Below are 20,286 nucleotides of genomic sequence, written 5' to 3' on the forward strand. Positions count from 1 at the left end.
TCACTGTAGCTGGGGCATCCATTGGAGCTGCATCCATAGGAGTCCCAGTTACAGTGGAAAACAACCCCTGAAGTGACACTAGTACGACCCTGCAGCTCTGCAGTAGCAGGGAATGCTGACGGTCACGTGACCCCTGGGCTCCCATAGTGGAAGTTGCACTTTCACTTCTACTTTTTAGTACACAGCACTCATTGAGCACTGCGTACTCTGGGAAGGAGAAGGCAAAAAGGCCTAAAAACCCCTCCCGCCTTCTCCGCTAGGTTATCAGCTGTTACGAACACCTGACAACCCGTCCTGCTTCTGATTGATTGCAGAGCAGGAGGCTTTAATCCCCTCCATAATTTTACATACGGCTGGGCTTAAAGCCCGTGACCAGGTACCGTATATTTACAGTGCTTGGTCCAAAACGGGTTAAAGCCTGAAGTGGACATGTGCACTGAATTCGAGACACTTGTCTATGGAGGGCCACATGGTGGAAGTACAGGATTTCACACTGCTGGTGTAAGTGGCAAGAAAAACCGGTCAAGCAAGGAGGGGGGCTAAGAAAAGGCTGGACACTGTGACTCAGGGCTCAGGTGACCCACGTCCATGACTCAAGGCGGGCCGATTTGCATACAATGTGCAACAATATAAAAGTGAGTTTTTACAATAAAGATAAATCTTCGTGTGTTTACAAAGATATGTTCAGGTTCTGTGGCATGCAGCCAGCAGCTAAGAATCAACCACACTGAGGACAGAATCCCTGTAAGTTTATGCTAATTCTATTGGATACATATGTTACAATCTACGGAGCCTAGGGCAATGTTTCTCCACTTTAGTCATCAAGTTCTCCAACAGGTTATGATTGGAAGGTATCCTGTAGAGAAAACACTGTGACATTGTCTGACGCACTAATTACTGTATATCTTCTGTGCAAGACTAAGAAAAACAACAGGACAAGGACTAATACTGATAAGACAAAGTGATACAACAAAAAAAAGGGAAGGGTGGTGGGGGGAAGGAAAAGCAAAATCAGATCCCTGTGCTCTGATAGAAAAAATGTATAAGCCATGAAAGTGAGGGAGATAGACAACTGGGCGAGGACCCCTGTCAGGGGATCTACCCAGCGCTCTGCCCAGAAAGATTCTTATATTCATCCGAGTCTTGGAACTCCAACCAATGATGCCATGTTTTGGTAAACTTTTCCTGAGCATCTTTGAGTGATGCTGTGAGCTCTTCCATCTCCCTGATCTCACCTATAAGATGGAACCATAATGAAATGGAGGGCAGTAGCGTTTGTCTCAAGAGTTTGGAACACAAGCCCTTGCTGCGTTTACCAGATGTCTCACCACTGAGCGCCTATAGGTATATTCCGGGATGTCATTGAGGTGCAGGAGGAAGAATGCGGGTGATTTGGGCAGAGCAAAATCTGTGAATTTGGAGGCACACCCCTGACCTGAAACCTGCTAGCACAGGGCAATCCCAGAAAATGTGTAATAAGGTCCCCTGGTCTGCTCCGCATCCCCAACAAAGTGGGAAGACTGCAGGAAACATTTTGTGTAAATGGGAGGGCACCCTGTACCAGTGAGAAAGAATTTTAAATCCTGTTTTCCGAAACTTGCTTGAAATGGAGAACTTATGCGTGTAGGTGTAAATCTTGGTTAGCTGTTCAGGTGTAAACGATGACCCCAACTCTTTCTCCCAAGCTAAGATGTAAGAAAGTGTGGAGCTCCCCACATCCAGCATTAAAATATTATATATGCGAGAAAGAGTATGACGAGAGGGACTTGTCCCACTACAGAGTTGCTCAAATGGAGTCTTTGCACGTGAAAATCCCATGACCAAAGGTAAAGAAAGGAGAAAATGTCTGATTTGATGGATCTGCCTGAAATTCAACTGCACCGAGTCTGTGATGTTGGTCAACTCATCTACCGACAACCAAAGCCCCTCTGAGATAAAGTGGATTGCTCTAAACCTACCCTTGCGGAGCCAGAATTGAAACCTGCGACCCTTTAAGCTGGGGGGGGGGGGGGGAGGCCGAATTACCTAGGATGGGAAACAGGGGTGAGGGCATGGGTGAAACCCCAGGCTTGTGGAGAAGCCGAGACAGCACTCTAAGAGTGGGTCCTATTGTAGGATGCGACCTAAGCTCAGCCGTGATGTCTACTTGAACCCAAGGGAGGTCTGACAGGGGTATTGAGGAAAACGTCTGCTCCATTGAGATCCACTACTTGCAATCCGAGTGCCTATGCTAGTCAACCACTCTCATTAGCTGGGAAGCCTGGTGGCAAGCCACTAGATCTGGGAGGCTTAGGCCCCCCATTGCCTTGGGCCTTGACAGAAGGCTCCGGGCTATACGGGTAGGTTTATCTGCCCAGACAAACTTTGTGAGCAGGAAAGACAGATGTCTTAAAAAAAAGTCTTGGGATGTCAGTGGGTAAAGCTTGGAGAGTGTGCAAAACCCTGGGCAGAACGTTTATCTTGAATATTGAACACCTGCCAAACCAAGATAAAAGCCCTTTGTCCAGAAGGGGAGGTCTCTTTTAACCCCTTCATGACATGGCCTATTTTGGGCTTAAGGACGCAACAATTTTTGGCGGATTTTCTTCTCCGTTTAACAAAAGCCATAACTTTTTGATTTTTCCGGCCGTATGAGGGCTTGTTTTTTGCATGGCGAACTGTAGTTTTTATCGGTGCCACTTTTGGGTACATAGACTATATTGTAAAACTTTTTTTTTTTAATGATAGCAGGGAGAGAAAACGCATCAATTCTGCCATAGATTTTTTTTTTTACAGCGTTAATCATGCAGCATAAATGAGACTTTCCATTTTTTCTGCAGACCGGTACGGTTACAACGATACCAAAATTCTTACATTTTTTTTAGGTTTTCCCACTTTTCTGCAATAAAAACCCTTTTTTTTGGAAATCTTTTTTCTATTCTAAATCGTTGCATTCAAAGTCCTGTAACTTTTTTATTTTTTGATGTACGGCGCTCTGTGAGGGCTTATTTTTTGTGAGACAAGCTGTAGTTTTTACTGGTACCATTTTGGGGTACATACGGCTTTTATGATCACTTTTATTGCGTTTTTAGTGAGGCAAAATGCTAAAAATTAGCCTTTTGCCTCAGTTTTTTAGGGTTTTTTTTGCGTTTTTTCCGTGCACAGTCAAAAGCATGTGCAACTTATTGTACGCGTCGTTACGGACGCGACAATACCAAATATGTGGGGTTTTATCTTTTTTTTACCTTTTTTTATGCTAATCTGAGAAAAAGCATAAAAAATGGTTTTTAAACTCTTTTTTACATTTTTTTTATTCATTTTTTTAATCTTTGTTTTTTTTTTACACTGTTTGTGTCCCTCTGAGGGACTTATATCACTGCACTTATGTTCGCTGTCATAAGGCATGGCAGAGCTACTGCTCTGCCATGCCTTATCGCTTGTACATCGATTATAGGCATAGGCAATACAGGACGCCAGTGTCTGGCATCCAGTTACCATGGTGACAGGCCGGGCTCTCGCGATGTTATTGCGAGAGCCGGCCGGAGACACAGAGGGAGTCCGCTCCCTCTGTGAACTCTTTCCCTGCCGCGATCTATTTAGATCGCGGCAGGGAAGGGGTTTACAGCGGGGGGGGGGGCGCATCGCCGATGTCCCCCCGCTGTTGCAGCGGGACGCCAGCTGTGTCTGACAGCCGGCTCCCGCTGCGGGATAGCGCGGGATCATATTTGATCCCGCGCTATCCCCAGGACGTAAGTTTACGTCCTGTTGCGGGAAGTACCCTGCTGCCAGGACGTAAACTTACGCCCTGCAGCGGGAAGGTGTTAATGTTGTTTAAAAGATTCAGAAAATTGGCTGCATAGAGGTCGGAGATATGCGACATGAAATAGACCACTAGATATTTGATACTTTCTCTGGCCCACTTAAAGGCGAAGGAGCCCTGTATCTTGACTACCAACGAGAGAGGAGGGAAATATTAAGCGCTGCCGATTTTTGATAATTAATTTTGAAGTTAGAGAACGTGGCATAAATACAAAGTTCATTCAGAAGGACAGGAAGGGAGACCCTAGGGGATGACAAAAAGAACAGCAGATCGTCCGCATATGCAGCTACTTTGTGTACTGTATCCCCCATCCGGACACCCCCTATGTTGACTTTGGAACGGATATGCGAGGAGAGGTTCCAGGCACAGGATAAAGAGGAGAGGGGAGAGAGAACAACCCTGTCGTGTGCCGTTTGAAATGTTAAAGGGGGAAGAAAGCATACCATTTGCTTTGACTGAGGCGGTGGGGGAAGAGTATAAGCTAAAGATCCAGTTCAACATGTTGTGGCCTAACCCTAAATGGCATAGAGTTTCTCTCAAAAAATCCCAGTCAATCCTGTCAAGGGCCTTATCAGCATCAGCAGAGAGAAGGCATATGGGTAAGGAGGTTATTTTTGCCTGATGGATGATGTTAATAGCCCTGACAGTGTTGTCACATGCCTCTTGCAGAGGAACAAACCCCACTTGATCTCCGTGAATTATATCACTGAGAAGGGCTGATAAGCGATTGGCCAGGATTTTCGAGAAAAGTTTTAGATCTACATTTTAAAGAGATATAGAACGATAGCTCTGACCTTGAGATGGATCTCTACCTTCTTTCGGGGTTACCGTAATAAACGCTTTCAGGGTATCTCTTGGGGGGCTAACACCCGAGGTAAGGGAATTAAAAGCCTGGAGGAAATGAGGGGCAGAGTTTCAATGAGTGTCTTAAAGTATTGGAGGGTAAAACCATCCGGGCTGGGTGCTTTTCCTGTGTGGGATTCTTTTACTACGCAGGAGAGTTCCTCTTGTGAAATGGGTGATTCTAACATTTGAATTGCCTCTTGTGAAAGCTGAGGCATGCCTGAATTTTGAAGATAGTTTTGAATCAAAGATCTACGCGAGGATCTGTCTTGCTCCACGGGGGAAGGGGCAGGTTGTAAAGGGACTGGAAATAATCTCAGAATGCCTAGGCGATCTGTTGTGGCCCATGGAGGCTACGGCTCAATGGAGAGGAGATATTTGAAATATATGAACGAGTTCATTCTTTCTGTAAGGCCCAGGCCAGAGTACGACTGGGCTTATTGCCATACTCATAAAATTGTCTCCTGCATTTTGTCAACATGCCCTTAGCTCGAGCCATACACAGAGAGCATACCTTATCCCGCAATTGTACTAGCTCCAACACTGTCGCATCTAAAGTTTGTTTATGTGCCGACTCCAGGATCTGAATGCGATTGAGAAGTAGCCGTAGTGGGGTGCTGCGTTCTTTTTTTTAACTCTGGACCTGATACTGATGAGGGACCCCCAAATAACACACTTATGGGCCTCCCACACGGAAATCGGGGCTGTCACTTGATTTGTATTTTTGTTAAAGAATTCCTCTAGGGCATTTTGGATCTCACTTTTAATTACTGTGTCTTGTAGGAGAGAATCATTGAGAGGCTAATGCCACATCCTGTGGTGTAGTGAAGGAAAGGAGAGTGAGATAAAGACAAGGGCATGGTCTGAGAAAGATATGATGTCAATATGTGCTGATGTAATTAGAGGGAGACTGGCTTGTTGAAGCAGGAAGTAGTCAGTTCTGGAGTAGGAGTTGTGGGGACGAGAGAAAAAAGTAAAATCTTTTGTGGAAGGGTGACTGATTCTCTAATCATCGATTAATTGATGCTTGTGTAACCTGCGATGTGTGGATCCGGGCATGCTACTAACCCCTCTGGATGTATGAATAGATGAGTTAAGAGGAATATTTAGGTCACCCCCCCCCCTAGTACCAGGATGCCCTCCCGGAATTCCTCCAGGTACTCCAAGGCCCCCTCGAGTAAGGAAACCTTGGAGGAGTTGAGAAGATAAAGCGAGGCCAGGGTAACTGGGGTCTCTGCCAACTTACCCTTAATGAAGAGGTATCTACCTGCACCGTTCCCCCGTGTGTCTAGGTGTTCCCAGAGGATGGAGCTGGTCACCAGAATGGAGACTTCTTTGGTCTTGGAAACTGAGCAAGCGCTGTGATAGACATCCGCAAACCGAGCATCTCTCAGCTTAGGAATCGAATCCCCTCTGAATTGAGTTTCTTGTACAAAAGCGAAATGCGCTCTTTTTTGCTACAAAAGGCGGAGGAGGGAGTACCTTTTCTCCGGTATATTCAGACCCTGTGCATTAATAGAAAAAATATTCAGATTAGCATTAGCAGAAGACATCATTGAGTGGAGGGTGCGTCTACACCCATTCCAAAATCCTGGCAAATGTGTATACGAATTGGAGCAAGGGAAAGAGAAAAAAGGAAAAGAGAGACAGAAAGGGGAAAAGACCCCGAAGTTGCCTTACTATGGAGGGAAGGCGGTGAAGGGAAAGAGAAGAAAGAAAAAAAAAAAACAACATAGACACACCACTACAAGATACAACAGGAAGACGGGCAAGGGTTAGGAAAGCTGTAGAAAAGGAAATCCCTACTGAAGAGCAGTTGCACTATTAAACTAGGGGCGCAGACCCCCTTCTCGGGAGACAAATCACGGCCCACGAACCCTAAATGGGGAAACGCAGAACAGCAAGACAGACCTTGGAAAGCAGTCCTCACAGGAAAACCGGCACTAAAGAAGTGTATACAGGTGACACCTGGGTGAGGGGGAGCCCCAGAACCCACTAATGCCTAACTCTAGAGTGACAGGGGAGCAGAGTCAAGAGAAGCTGTGGGTTATAGAGGCGGTAGCCTGCCTGGCAGCATAAACTTTTAGAACCACTCCTGTCCCCTCATCCCCGTATAATATCTATGAGGGCTCTGGGAACAATATAGACTGCCTTGATAACCAGCTTTAGCCTTGATTTCTGGGGGATTTTACAGACATTCCTCTAGATAATACATCTCTTTGAGCAGGATCCTCTTTCATCGGTTGGCTAAAGTTGAAGTTGAGAAGGAGAGTCCAGTTCGGAAGCGGTATGGGTGGAGTCTCCAAGAAACTGAACACCCCCTCCGTGTCCTCTGGAGACTAAACACTAAAGCTGCGGCCCCGCCTTGTCAAAATGATGTGGAAAGGATGGCCCCATCTGTACGTGGCATCTGCGGCACGTGTCGCCTCCAATACCGGTCCTCATGTATAAGGTCAGTCTGGAGACATCCAGGAAGATAGTGATCTCTGAGCCCTTGAAGTTGACTGGACCCTGCTCCCAAGCGCAGCGCAAGAAGTCCTCCTTTTGTCTATAAAAATGAATATGGCAGATAACGTCTCTTGGGAAGTTGGAGTTACGCTTACGCGGTCCTGCTAGACGGTGAACTCTGTCCAACTCTATAATTCTGTTTTCTGGTCTGTTCAGAAGCATTTTAAAGGTGGCTACAATGCAGTCATGGAGGGCATCAGGTAGAATATCTTCAGATCGTTGCGGCGTCCCCTCCCTGTTTTTGATGTCGTCCAGGTGCAGAGCAAAGTCTCTCATCTGTACCCGCTGGTTGTTCAGAGATTGGGTTAAGTGCGGCACTTCCAGAGAGGTAGTTGTAGTTGCTTGCTCCAGAACCAGGATCCGTTCTGTTAGGAATTGGACTGACTGATTCACGGCCTGGATTGTTGTGCTATGTTTTTCTTCTATACGCCATATTTGTAGCTCCAGGTCAGTCTTAGTTGGTAAGGCGCGGACCATCTTTCATAGCTCCTTTAAGGTATGATTCAGATCTGTGGGCATTTGGAGAGAAGGGTCTTCTGAGTTTTGTAGACCAGACTGCGAGTGGAGAGCTGAAGCGGCAGGAGGAGAAGCATTCTCCGTGTACCGAAAGGATTCGGTGAAGGGGGATAGAATGCATTTAAGGTTGACATGTGCCTGTGGAGTTAGGGCCCCCGGAATGGGGGCTGTAATGTCCTGATTGATTAGTTGGAGGGATTGCCTATGGGTGCCCAGTGCCTGACTTGTGGGGAAGCTCAGCTGCGTGGAGGTATATATTGCTGGGGCTTGTGGTGTCACAAACTCAGTGCCCCTTTGATGTCGCTTCTGCAGGGGGTTAGAATTATCCCTGCTCCGCTAAGGCATAGGAGCTGCAGCCTGATGGAGTGTGGGGGGAGCACATGCACTTCAGACTCCATGCCATTGAAGAAGCTGACTGGTAATGGGCCCCTCTTCCTGTCCTCCTGCCACAGAGGAGGACTGGCAGCATTTGCCAGAATGTCTCCTCGCTGCCTCCCTCCATCCTGTACTGCCTTCCCTGCGTTAACTGCCAGAGGTGGTGTAAGCCCACTGTTGCTATGGGGAACCGGCAGGATGGACAACACACTCTTCTCCCCGCTGGTGTGGGACGCTGGACCCGGCATCAGCTTGTCTGCCGGCTCTGGGGCGGGGCCCGCAGCGCCGCTGGTGAGTCCCGATAGCCTTACTTGAAGGGGTGGTGTGGATTCCAGGCTTACCTGCAAAGATCGCTGGGAGGGGCCATGTTCGGAGACCAGCGGGGAGAAGGAGTGCTGCTGAGGAATCTTGAAAGTGAGACGCTCCCCTTCTTTCTGCCGGCCTTTACCATGCAGTAATTAGGGTATGTGGGACCGGAGCTCCTTCTTGCTGCTTCCTCATGCTGCCATGCCGAAGCCACGCCCTCTCTCCTGATAATTTTGTCTCCACTAATTATGCCCAAAAGAAGGTTTATCTTTGTTGTGGTCCTATATCAGCTGTTAACCCTTTAATGAAAAAAGCCTGTTTCAACCTTAATGACCAGGCCAAATTTTGAAAATCTGTCACTTTAACATAGAATAACTCCGTAAAGGTTTTGCATATCCAACTGATTCTGACATTGCTTTTTCGTCACATTTTGTACTTCATTTAGGTGGTAAAAATGGCCCGATAGAATTTGTGTATATTTATTAAAAGTGCCAAAATTGGGAAAATTTTGAAAAATTGTAATTTTTTTTTACATTTGCAACTGCAATATGTCAAATATGTACAAACATACTGTACGAATTTTTGATAGTTATATATTTCTATTTACTTTATTCTGGAAGCAAATTGGAAAAACTTTAGGAGACATACAAATTTAACATTGGTTATTAACATTTTGAGGAACATTTCGTTTTCATAGGTGTCAGAATGATAAATACCCCCACAAATGACCCCATTTAAAAAAAATACACATCTTAATGTATTCACTGAGGGGGTCGTGAGTATTTTGACCCCACAGTTTCTTTTCTGGAGTTAATGCAACTTAGAGGAGAAAAAAAAAAAAGTCATATTTTGGCAAATATGTCATTTTAAAGACCGTTTTATTTTCTATAGTGCATATGAAAATGAGGATTTTTACCCCAAAATGGATATCTCCGTTTCTCCTGTGTTCATAAAAATACCCATTGTGACCATAATATTATGTCTGTATGCACAACGGGGCCCAAACTCGAAAGGAGCAGTCGGTGGCTTTCGCTTGAAGGTGTCTTGCTTGAAGGTGTCTTGCTTGAAGGTGTCTTGCTTAAAGGTGTGTTGCTTGAAGGTGTCTTGCTTGAAGGTGTCTTGCTGAAGGTGTCTTGCTGAAGGTGTGTTGCTTGAAGGTGTTTTAGTCCCCATAGCACATTTGTAGAACCCTTGAGCTGCCAAAACAATACAGAAACCCACAAATGACCGCATTTTGAAAGCTAAAAACCTTAACGAATGAATCCAGGGGTGTACTGCATATTTTAACCCCACAGTTTTTGAATGAATCTAAGCAAACAGAAAGAGAAAATTACGATATTTTTGGCAATTATGTCATTTTAAAAACAGTTTTTTTTATACAGCAAACATCTGAATGAAGACCTGCAGCCTAAAAGTGAGCCCCCTGTTTGTCCTGTGTTCAGAAACTTACCCATTGTGGCCCTAATCTTATGTCTGTATGTAAAATTTTGTTTAACTTTTACGTGATCGCCACTATCTATTGGATAACGGCAATCATGTGACCGGGGACCACTCACTGCGGCACTCGGTCACTGCTCCAGGCTCTCAGCTACCTTTACTAGCTAGGAGCAAGGAGATTTTAAATTTCCCGGGCCCTCTCCCAGCTTCTGCGCTTGTGTCTGCCATTTTGCCAATTTGCGCATGCGCCGAAGTTGGGGAAAGGTCTGCGGGTAAAAATCCCATCGGGCAACATCGCCGGAGGCCTTAGATAAGTAATTTCTCCCCCACTCATGGTTCGGATCTATGACGTGTTTGTTGTTAACCATTAGATAGCGGTGATCACGTTACCAGATACCACTGACCACGTCTCCCGTGAAATCTCCGGGCTCTTGGCTATGTTTGGTAGCCAGGAGCAGGGAGACTTTAACACCTTAGTGACCAAGCCTGTTTGCACCTTAATGACCAGACCAAATTTAGCAAATCTGACTTGTGTCACTTTAACATAAAATAGCTCCGTAAAGGTTTTGCATATCCAAGTGATTCTGACAATGTTTTTTCGCCACATGTTGTACTTCATTTAGGTGGTAAAAATAGCCCAATAGAATTTGTGTACAATTATTAAAAGTGCCAAAATTGAGAAATTTTTTTTTAATTGTCATTTTTTCACATTTTTAATTGTAATATATCAAATATGTGCAAACATACTGTACAAATTTTTGATAAGATATATATTTCCATCTGTTTACTTCATTCTGGACGCACATTTGAAAAGCTTTCGTTTTTTTTTTTAAACCATTTAGGAGACGTAGAAATTTGACATTGATTATTAACATTTTGAGGAACACTTTGTTTTTCTAAACCAAGCCAACATTGCAAAGGCTCAGAGACAAATGACCCCATTTTAAAAACTACACCCCTTAATGTATTCACTGAGGGGGGTCAGGAGTATTTTGACCCCATGTTTTTTTTTCAGGAGTTAATGCAATTTAGAGGAGAAAAATAAAATTTCAGATTTCTGCATATATGTCCTTTTAAAGGCAGTTTTTTGCACATAAAAATGAGGATTTGCACCCCAAAATGGATACCCTTGTCTGTCCTGTGTTCAGAAACATACCCATTAATATTATGTCCGTATGCACAAAGGGGCTCAAAGCAAAAGGAGCAGCCAGTGGCTTTGACAACAGAGATTTTGCTTGAAGGTGTTTCAGGCCCCATTGCCCACTTGTAGAGCCCTTGAGCAGCCAAAACGATATAGAACCCCCACAAATGACCCCATTTTGAAAACTAGACCCCTTAACAAATTCATCTAGGGGTGTACTGCTTATTTTGACCCCACAGTTTTTGAATGAATCTAAGCAAAGCAGAAGGAAAAAATTACGATTTTCATTTTTTTTAGCAATTGTGTCATTTTAAAAACATTTTTTTTGTACAGCACACATATCAATGAAGACTTGCACCCTAAAATGGATACCCCTGTTTGTCCTGTGTTCAGAAACATATATATTGTGGCCCTGAACTTCTGTTTGGATACACTACGGGGCCCAAACTGAAAGGAGCAGCTGATGGCTTTCAGAATAGACATTTTGTTTGAAGCTGATTTAGGTCCATTGCCCACTTGTAGAGCCCTTGAGCGGCCAAAGTGATATAGGACCCCCACAAATTACCCCATTTTGAAAACTAGACCCCTTAACGAATTCATCTAGGGGTGTACTGCTTATTTTGACCCCACAGTTTTTGAATGAATCTAAGCAAAGCAGAAGGAAAAAGTTTGTATTTTCATTTTTTGGGCAAATGTGTCATTTTAAAAACTGTTTTTTTTTGTACAGCACATAGATGAATGAAGACTTGCACCCCAAAATGGATACCCCCGTTTGTCCTGTGTTCAGAGACAAACTCATTGTGGCCCTAATCTTATGTTTATATGCACAACGGGGCCCAAAATGAAAAGGAGCAGCCGATGGCTTTCAGAACAGACATTTTGCTTGAAGGTGTTTTAGGCCCCATTGCTCACTTGTAGAACCCGTGAGCGGCCAAAACGACAGAGAACCCCAACAAATGACCCCATTTTGAAAACTAGACCCTTAAATGAATTTATCTAGGGGTATACTGTGTATTTTGATCCCACAGTTTTGAATGAACGTAAGCAAAGCAGAAGGAAAAGAAATACAATTTTCATTTTTTTTGACAATTGTGTCACTTTAAAAGCAGTTTTTCTGTGCAGCACAAGCATGAATGAAAACTTTCACCCCAAAATGGATCCCCCTGTTTGTTGCGTGTTCAGAAACATACCCATTGTGGCCCCAATCTGCTTACAGGACACATGGCTAGGCCCATAATGGAGGGAACGCCCGTTGGATTTCAGGGCACAACTGAATAAATTCCAAGCCCCATTGCCCATTAGTACGTAAAAAAAATTGACTTCCTAAAAATAATCTCCCCTCACCATCCACATTTTTTGGCATTCCCTAAATATTAGATAAAAGTAATAATGTAAGCTGCGTTTTATGTCCGAAAAAGGGGGTAATAACGGAGACTGCTTGGAATAGGCACATGGGGCAAGAAAACCGTATAAGCACCCTCCTCCCAAGCTTTCTTGGGTTGGTATTTCGTGACCTCAGTGGCAAGGATGGGGTGTAAAGTGGCGCTCTGTGAGGCTTCGTAATCTTGCTACGGTGCAGCGGTCTCAAACAGAAGGCACTCAACAAGCTGCTCCTGGAACTACAGGAAGGCAAGCGTTCCCGGGGCTTCTTGTAAATTATGTATTACAGGTAGCGGTCTGAATAACGCCGGGCTCACACGGCCGTATGTGGAATCCGCTTGCGGAGGCCCGCAGCGGATCCCACCTATGTGCCGGTCCATGACGCTGCGTACGGCATCGTAATGTACTGCGCATAACTGCGTAATTGCACAGGAAGTCATGCACAGTACACAGTTTTTTGTTTATATTTCGCTTAGAGATGACCCGGGTACCCGCAGCTCGTGCACAATGTGTTTGTATATGGGCTGCAGGTATATCCATGGTCATAGAGAACAATGGGCTCTAGGTCGCGGATATCCGCGGTAAAATATAACATGTTGTGTTCTGTTTTCTGCGAGTGGATTACGTAATTCCGACCCGCTAATTGGGGGAATTGTGTAATCCAATGCATGTGATTGATCCGTGGATTACCGCTGATCAAGCGCATGCAGAACCCGTAATTCCTCTCCGGTCATGTGTGACCGGCCTAATGTTAGATCGCTACTTTTTTATCACGTGATCGGGGACCGCTCAACGAGGCCACCAGTCACTGCTCCAAGCACTCAGCGACCGTTGGTCGCTGGGAGCAAGGAGATTTAAAATTGCCTGGGCTCCCCGTCTCCTGTGAATGTGTTCGGCATTTTGCCGGCGGGCGCATGCGCAGCAGCCGGAAGGGTCCATGGAGGATAATCGCATCTGGATTCAAATGCGTAATCCTCCGAGAAGATGTTTCATCTCCTCTCACCGATCGCATCGATGAGGGGAGATGAAACTTCCACTTTTTAAAGAACTTTTACGTGATCACCATTATGCATTGGATAACGGCGATCCCGTGACCAGTAACCGCATACCGCGGCCCCCCGTGACATCTCCAGGCTCTTAAATTTTCAAATTTCCTGGGCAATCCTTCACTTTTGCGCATTTGTCCGCCATCATGCTGACAGGCGCATGTGCCGAAGCTGTGGTAAGGTCCACGGATCAACATCCCATCAGGGGACAAATCCGGGAACCTTGAGTACGTAATTTCATCTCTCCTTATGGATACGATCCCTAAGGGGAGATGAAACTTTAACTTTTTAAACTTTTTTTAAAAAACGTTTTAACCGCATACAGCGTTCCTCAGTCATATCTCCCTGCACTCGGCTATCTGTGACAGCCGGGTGCAGGGAGATTTTGAATTTGCCGGGCTCACCGGCCTTCTGCGCATGCGCGCCACATCGGCGCATGCGCAGAAGCCAGCGGTGGATCCGAGAGCGGCGGTAGGACTTGCAGGAAGGGAGGTGAGTATTTTCACCTTCCCGCAATCCAGTGTTTAGTATTTATCCTGCCTGAGGGCTCAGTCATACGGGCGTTTTAACACACACATTTTTGTGCGCAATATGCATGTGTTCAAAAGTCCACATGACCGAAGCACGCGTCACGCCGAAAAAAACGTACCTAGCAGCGTTTTTCCGCCACATAAATTCGCAATGCGCAGCAATATGCACATGAATGTTTGAGCGTCTGGAACTTGATCCTCGCACATCTATTTGTGGTTCAGCCCACTACAAGGAGTTATAAATTGGCTGTAATGAGGCCTTCGCTTCATTCTGCTTCTGGTTCGACCTGGATGTGAAAGACATTACTGGACTTGGAGACATGGAGTCAGGAGGAGGAGGAGGGCCAGGAGGTACTGGGTGCCTCCGATGGTGTCGCAGCGTGAACGTATTACGCTGTTTTACTCCCTGTACGCAGACCTGAGGCAGTACCCAGACAAGTTCATCGCCTTTTGTCGTTTGTCAGTCGTCATGTTCGATAAACTTCTGGAGGTGGTGAGTTCCGGGATTACCCACAGAGATACCAACATGCGTGAGTGTATTTGTGCTGAGCAAAGACTCCTGGTCACTCTGCGGTAAGTGAACATCTGTCTCTAGGTCACATCATGTATGTAATTATGTTTGATCCCTTCCCTGTGTTGGCTTTGTCTCTTTGACTAGACATGTTTGGTTATTAGGCTGCATCTTTGATTTGCCAGCACATTAGCAAACCTAACACCTACACCTGAAACACCATCACAGGCTCCACTGCCACGGCACATATGGTTTGACTTTTCAGTAATTAAAAAGGCTAACTGTGTAGGTGTTAACGTTCCCTTTTACAGGCATTAATACCTAATAATAAGCCACACTTTGGTGCGAAAGCCCTTTGTCAGTGCTTCCAGTATGGGTAGGCGGCTGAGGGATAAGCAGCTTTCTGTGCCTACGCCCATTTGTCTTCATGGCGAATGAGGCATTTGGCCTGTCTAATCATGTTCTGTGTCCCTTTGCTCGCAGGAACATTGACACCAGGAGGCAGGTCTTTAATTACCACCTCACACATGCCCGGAATTATGTGGAGTGTGCATTTGGGATTCTCATTAATCATTGGCGAGTGTTACTAAGTGCCATTCAGCTGGGTCCTGACAACGTGTCTGCGGTAATTTGCACCTGTGTGGTTCTACATAATTTGTTCCAGCAACATGATATGGTTTTGAATACTGTGGATGCTTTACCCACTGCTTTTGGGGGCGAAGTTTAGGAGGAGTCTGTGCAGTATGGTAGGCCAGCACACTCTGTCATCCAAGTCAGGGACCTCTTCGCGGAGTACTTCCTCTCTCGACAGGGAGCGCTTTCGTGGCCAATGAGCTGGTTTCTCAAAATAGTATTTTTTTTTAAAGCTGGCTGTGCCCACATTTTTTATTAGTTAGATTATTTTTGGCACTTTTTGGCAGTTAGGGACTTGCAAATAACAAGGACCCTTGACGTGGGTTGCGAGCTGGTACTAAATTGGCCATCTTCCGCTCGATATAGCAAGTGTTATCTCCCACTTGGGGCCTATTTTGGATATTTTGGCCAAGGAGCAGAAGGTGGCCAATGTAGTGAACCAATACCTCGTTTTTGCCTCATCCAAGGGACTCCTTTTAAAAATGAGACGTGATATTTTTCTGCTTCAACTGTGGCCCTCGTCGTATTTTGTTGCTAAGTGCGGTCACCTCTGTTCTCCTAGGAAATCAGCTCACCAGTTGTGTGTATATAGTGCAAATTTGGCAGGCTGTGATTTAGGTTTTTACCAGCCAAATTACAATAGGCTTGCAGATGTTTGTGCCGTTATGGGCCATAACCACAAACCTTTTCAAACATTACATTCTATACAGTTAGAAGGGCATATTTTGTGTTGCCAGATAAATATGGCTGAGCGTTATAACCTTTTTTTTGTCATTCTCTATAGGTATTCTGGTGTGGTTAATGAGCGCCATCACACTAGGGATGCAGCAACACTATCTTTTATAGAAGACGTGTGAATGTTGTCCAGGTAAATGGCAAGGCCACAAATTTATTGTGTTTGTAAGGGATGCCAATATGACCCCTCCCAAAGAATCACGTATATGAGCAAATCTTGTGCTGTTGCCACTCTAGTTATGTTGGCTGATAGAAAGATTTTCATACATCATTTACAACATTTCCTCCTACTGATAGTGTTTTTCAAATATTCACTAAACGAGAGTATATGTTTTAGAGATATATTTGATGGAAATGTTTGTTTTTGGAGTGATTTCAAATATGTGCATTTTTTGTATAGGTCTAATCAGAGGATTGCATTGGCTTACTGGTTGTGTAACCAAAATCAGGTCATCAGATGTTGGAACATTTCACAGATATTGGCCACCTTTTTTCAAACATATATGCTTGCCATGCAAGGACAAATCGTTAATTCCGAAATGAAGTGCCCAGACTAACCACACCCTGCAAATGTAGAAGCTCAAGTATTGTCGCCTGGACCACCGTTGTAAGAATGTGTTAACAGTGACTATTGTGCCCTACATTAGGATGAATGGACTGTGTCCCTTCTAATGTATGTTTTTATTTCTATGTGAACTACATGTATTGATCTGAGTAAATTATAGTTCCATGCAAAAAAAGCTTTGCAGCTCTAAGCACTCACCCACCATAAAAGTCTGTCCATGTGAAAAGCCATAGTACCTTTCAGGGAAATAAAAAAGGGCCAAACAAGGTACCCAAGTTGTGTCTAGGAGTGAAACTCAGCATGTTGTGTTTTATTTTGTTAGTTTTCCTAGTTTTTCTAGTAATGTTGGTCACCAGGACTAATATACTTCCCCTCACATATGTGTACCTCACCTGATGTGTGTTGCAGCAAGCATTTTACCAGTGACATCCGAATGAAAGACTTCCCTGTGTTTGGCAAAAAGAGTCCCGTTGTGTTGATTGTTAAAAGATTATAACCAGAGATGAGCGAGTATACTCGCTAAGACAAACTACTCGAGCGAGTAGTGCCTTATTTGAGTACCTGCCCGCTTGTCTCTACAGATTCGGCTGCTGGCGGGGGGCGGGGGAGAGTGGGGAGGAATGGAGGGGAGATCTCTCTCTCCCCCTCTCTCCCCCCCCCCCCCCGCTCCCCTCTGCTCACCGCCGCAACTCACCTCTCACCCTCGCCGGCAGCCGAATCTTTAGAGACGAGCGGGGAGATACTCGGCTAAGGCACTACTCGCTCGAGTAGTTTGCCTTAGCGAGTATGCTCGCTCATCTCTAGTTATAATAAGAAGATGACAGTTTTTTTTTTTGGGGGGGGGGGGGGTGAAAAACTTGTGCAAAACTGGCAAGTGTAAATAACAAGCCAACCTGGCTCAAATATAGATCTATTTATAAACATATAACATTTCTGGGATGGCACAAAATCAAGCTTCTGTTTCCAGATGATGAACCAGCAGAAATGATGGCAACGCAGGGCCCTTTCTGCACCCCCACAAGCATAAGTCAATGTGCCATTGAAAGATCCATGGGCATGGACTGGGACTGTGTGGAGGTGGAAGGTGGGTGGAGCGACCTCTGCTCCATCGTCGGGAAGTGATGTACTCCCCACTGATGGAGGTTGGCCAGGCGCTCACAGACTCGGTCTAGGCCACTCTGCAGCACATCGATCTGCAGGCGACACAGACAAAACTCGTTGAAGAACCAGGCCCCCCTCTCATCAGGGTGAACATCTCTCCACGCTGTGGGTCAAACAAAAATCAAAAATGATTGCTAAACAGTCCTAACAGCAAATGCACATTTGTTTCAGTCATTAATATTATTTGAATTTGCCTCAAAAGTAGGAACATGAGAGAAGTCATGTGTCCCTTGGTCCCTTGCTCACCCACTGTGGGTGGAGACCACATTCATTATTTCAGCTGTGTGCAGCGTTGTCTGAGCCAAATATTCAAGGAACATTTGGCTGCCTATCCTACTGTTATCCCAGATGGTTATTTGCTCAGGCCCCAGTGTGTAACCAGTGTGTTGCAATTACCAGTCACAGGGCGGGACGGGACCAAGTCAGGTCTCTCCCTCTCCACCAGAGGCTGTAGGGACCTCAGAGGAGCCAGTCCGACAGGGGAACCCTCTGCTGATACTGGCTCACTGGCAGGGGGCTCTTCTGCAGACAAGGAGAGCGAGGCATTGTTTAAATATATTTAACAAATCTATAATTGAGTTAACACGACCGTATGCTTTTATTATTGCTGTGCAGTCTTTTACACTTATCGGGTGGCTCTACTGGAGTGACTTCTGGTGGAAGTGGGGCCTGGCAGGCCAGCCGCGGTGTAGAAGGGCCGGCCTGCCCAGATTCTACCCTGTGACTTTGTGTCTCATCTGTTGGGACATTAAAGTGAACACTAATTTAGGCACAAATCAAAACAAGAGCAGCATGCTTGTAATTACATGTAGAAGTAAGGCCTTGAAATATCCAATGAATAACGGGCACAGACTATGTGGCATGGATCTTTTAAAATATTCTACCACATTGCCAAAGGCTGTCAGGAAGGCACGTTGTTTTGACAGCTGTAATATTTACACATTTTTAAAATGGAGAGTACTTAAATACATACTTTGAAAATACACTCTGATGGGCATGGCCATGGGACAATCGTGTGACCTCAAGCTCTATGATGTGCTTCATACACACTCCATTGCGTACCACACTTCAGACTCCATAAGTTCAAGGTGCCAGTCTGTGCCAGTATGTTTCTGTTGCTAAAGTGTACATTTTATGTGTTGCACTAGGGCTGAAGGTGTATAAGCCACGCACTAAATGTTCTTATGATTGGGCGAAAAACCCCCCCAAAAACTGCCTTTTGCCACCCACAACATCAATATGTGTCAACACTTTCCAATCACACCCAATCACACACTTGTGTTACCTCTTTCCTGTGTATGAGAGGCAGCCTCAGTGGTAGAGACTGGAGAGGGAGACGTCTGCCTCCTTGTGTCTTCCCTTAATGTACGCCCCTGATCTGGTGAACTGCAGTCTGTACTCCTCTGCAATGGCGGGGGAATAATCCCCGCGACCAGCTCGCCAGCCAGATTGATGTTGGAAATATGCAGGGGCCCTGGCCGTCGGATATTGGAGCCAATTCTCATATATTGTACTCCAGGCGTCTCCCCTACTGTGGAGACGCCAGTGGTCTAAAAACCAGAACACCTCCATAACTGGACACTCATTGAGTGCGGCATTAAGCACCATCTCCACAGCAACCCTCACTTTCCCCTGTAGCAGTGGGCAGCTATCGCAAACGTCAGGCAATCAAGCGACCAAATAAATCAGCCCAATTATCATCTGCCCGGGATTGCAAATATTGCAATGCAGCACACTCTAGATCTCCGGGCACATGATGATGGGCCTGCTATGATCGTCGATGCCGAGGGGAAGCCCTAGGGGGATTCCTTTGGGGCCTACTAGGGCTCCACCTAGGGGGATTCCTTCCCGAGAGGAATCCCAAGGGGGAGTCAAACCAGGAGACCTAAGGGGACTACTGGATTGATGCCTAGGGGGATTCCTTCAGGACCATCAAGAGGAATCCCAAGGGGGAGTCCAACGAGGAAACACTGTGGGAGGACAAACCATGCATTTAAATGGGTACACAAACAATGTCTTTACAGGAGTGGTTTATACACACTGGTAGTGGGATGAAAGACATACAATTTTTACATTAAAACAAGCCATCTGTACTAATTGTTGTTTTTTTCCAACATAACCTACTGGGGCCCCCTACTGCAATATTCATTTCTACTTACGGGGGAAGGTTCCATAACTGGACACAGAAACTTTAACTGCTCTGCAGATTTGTACGTCCGCGCCCATGAGCCCTGTTCATGCCTTTTTATGAGGCTCTTGCGAAAGGCATCGCGTATTGAACGCCATGATGTCATAACTTCAGCAACTAAAAAAGGATAAGACAACAAAAAACAAAGTGATCAAACAAATGTCAATGCAACATAAACATAGGAATCGCGAAAAAAAACCACCCAAAAACATGTACCTATCAGGACACAAAATAACGCCACAGAAAAGGGCCCAACGCATAAAGCAATGGCATGCAAGTGTTTCAGGCCATTAGGTCAGACTACATAAATATCATAAAGGCACATACACGGCAACTATAATTCACGTACACAGGGTGAAAAACACAGACTAAGTAAACAGATACTTACAAGCAATTTGGGCAAACATAACGTGGTTGGGCAAAAGCAATAATATAGTGTGAGCAGGATGCAAAAACAAAGAATACATTCATTCCACTCTTTTCATTCCGGGTACTGACGCTGAATGAACGCCATTGCATCCTATATGTTGCTTGGGCAACCTTCTCCCACAGCACAATCTTTTGTCCGCTGTTCTTCTACGCTCTGCAGCGCGTATCCCTCAAGGAGGGCCG

The 20,286-nt window shown here is 45.4% G+C and overlaps 1 long non-coding RNA gene across 1 annotated transcript; it reads left to right on the plus strand.

Annotated features, from left to right (window-relative positions):
* The first annotated feature begins 574 nt into the window (after positions 1-574).
* Positions 575-16,611, plus strand: LOC136586964 (uncharacterized). The gene is made up of 3 exons (XR_010787358.1): positions 575-635; positions 15,810-15,893; positions 16,161-16,611. It is a non-coding gene; the product is annotated as an uncharacterized lncRNA (long non-coding RNA).
* Positions 16,612-20,286: the final 3,675 nt, after the last annotated feature.

This window comes from Eleutherodactylus coqui, chromosome 12 (genome assembly GCF_035609145.1).
Source record: "Eleutherodactylus coqui strain aEleCoq1 chromosome 12, aEleCoq1.hap1, whole genome shotgun sequence".
NCBI classification, from domain to species: Eukaryota; Metazoa; Chordata; class Amphibia; order Anura; family Eleutherodactylidae; genus Eleutherodactylus; species Eleutherodactylus coqui.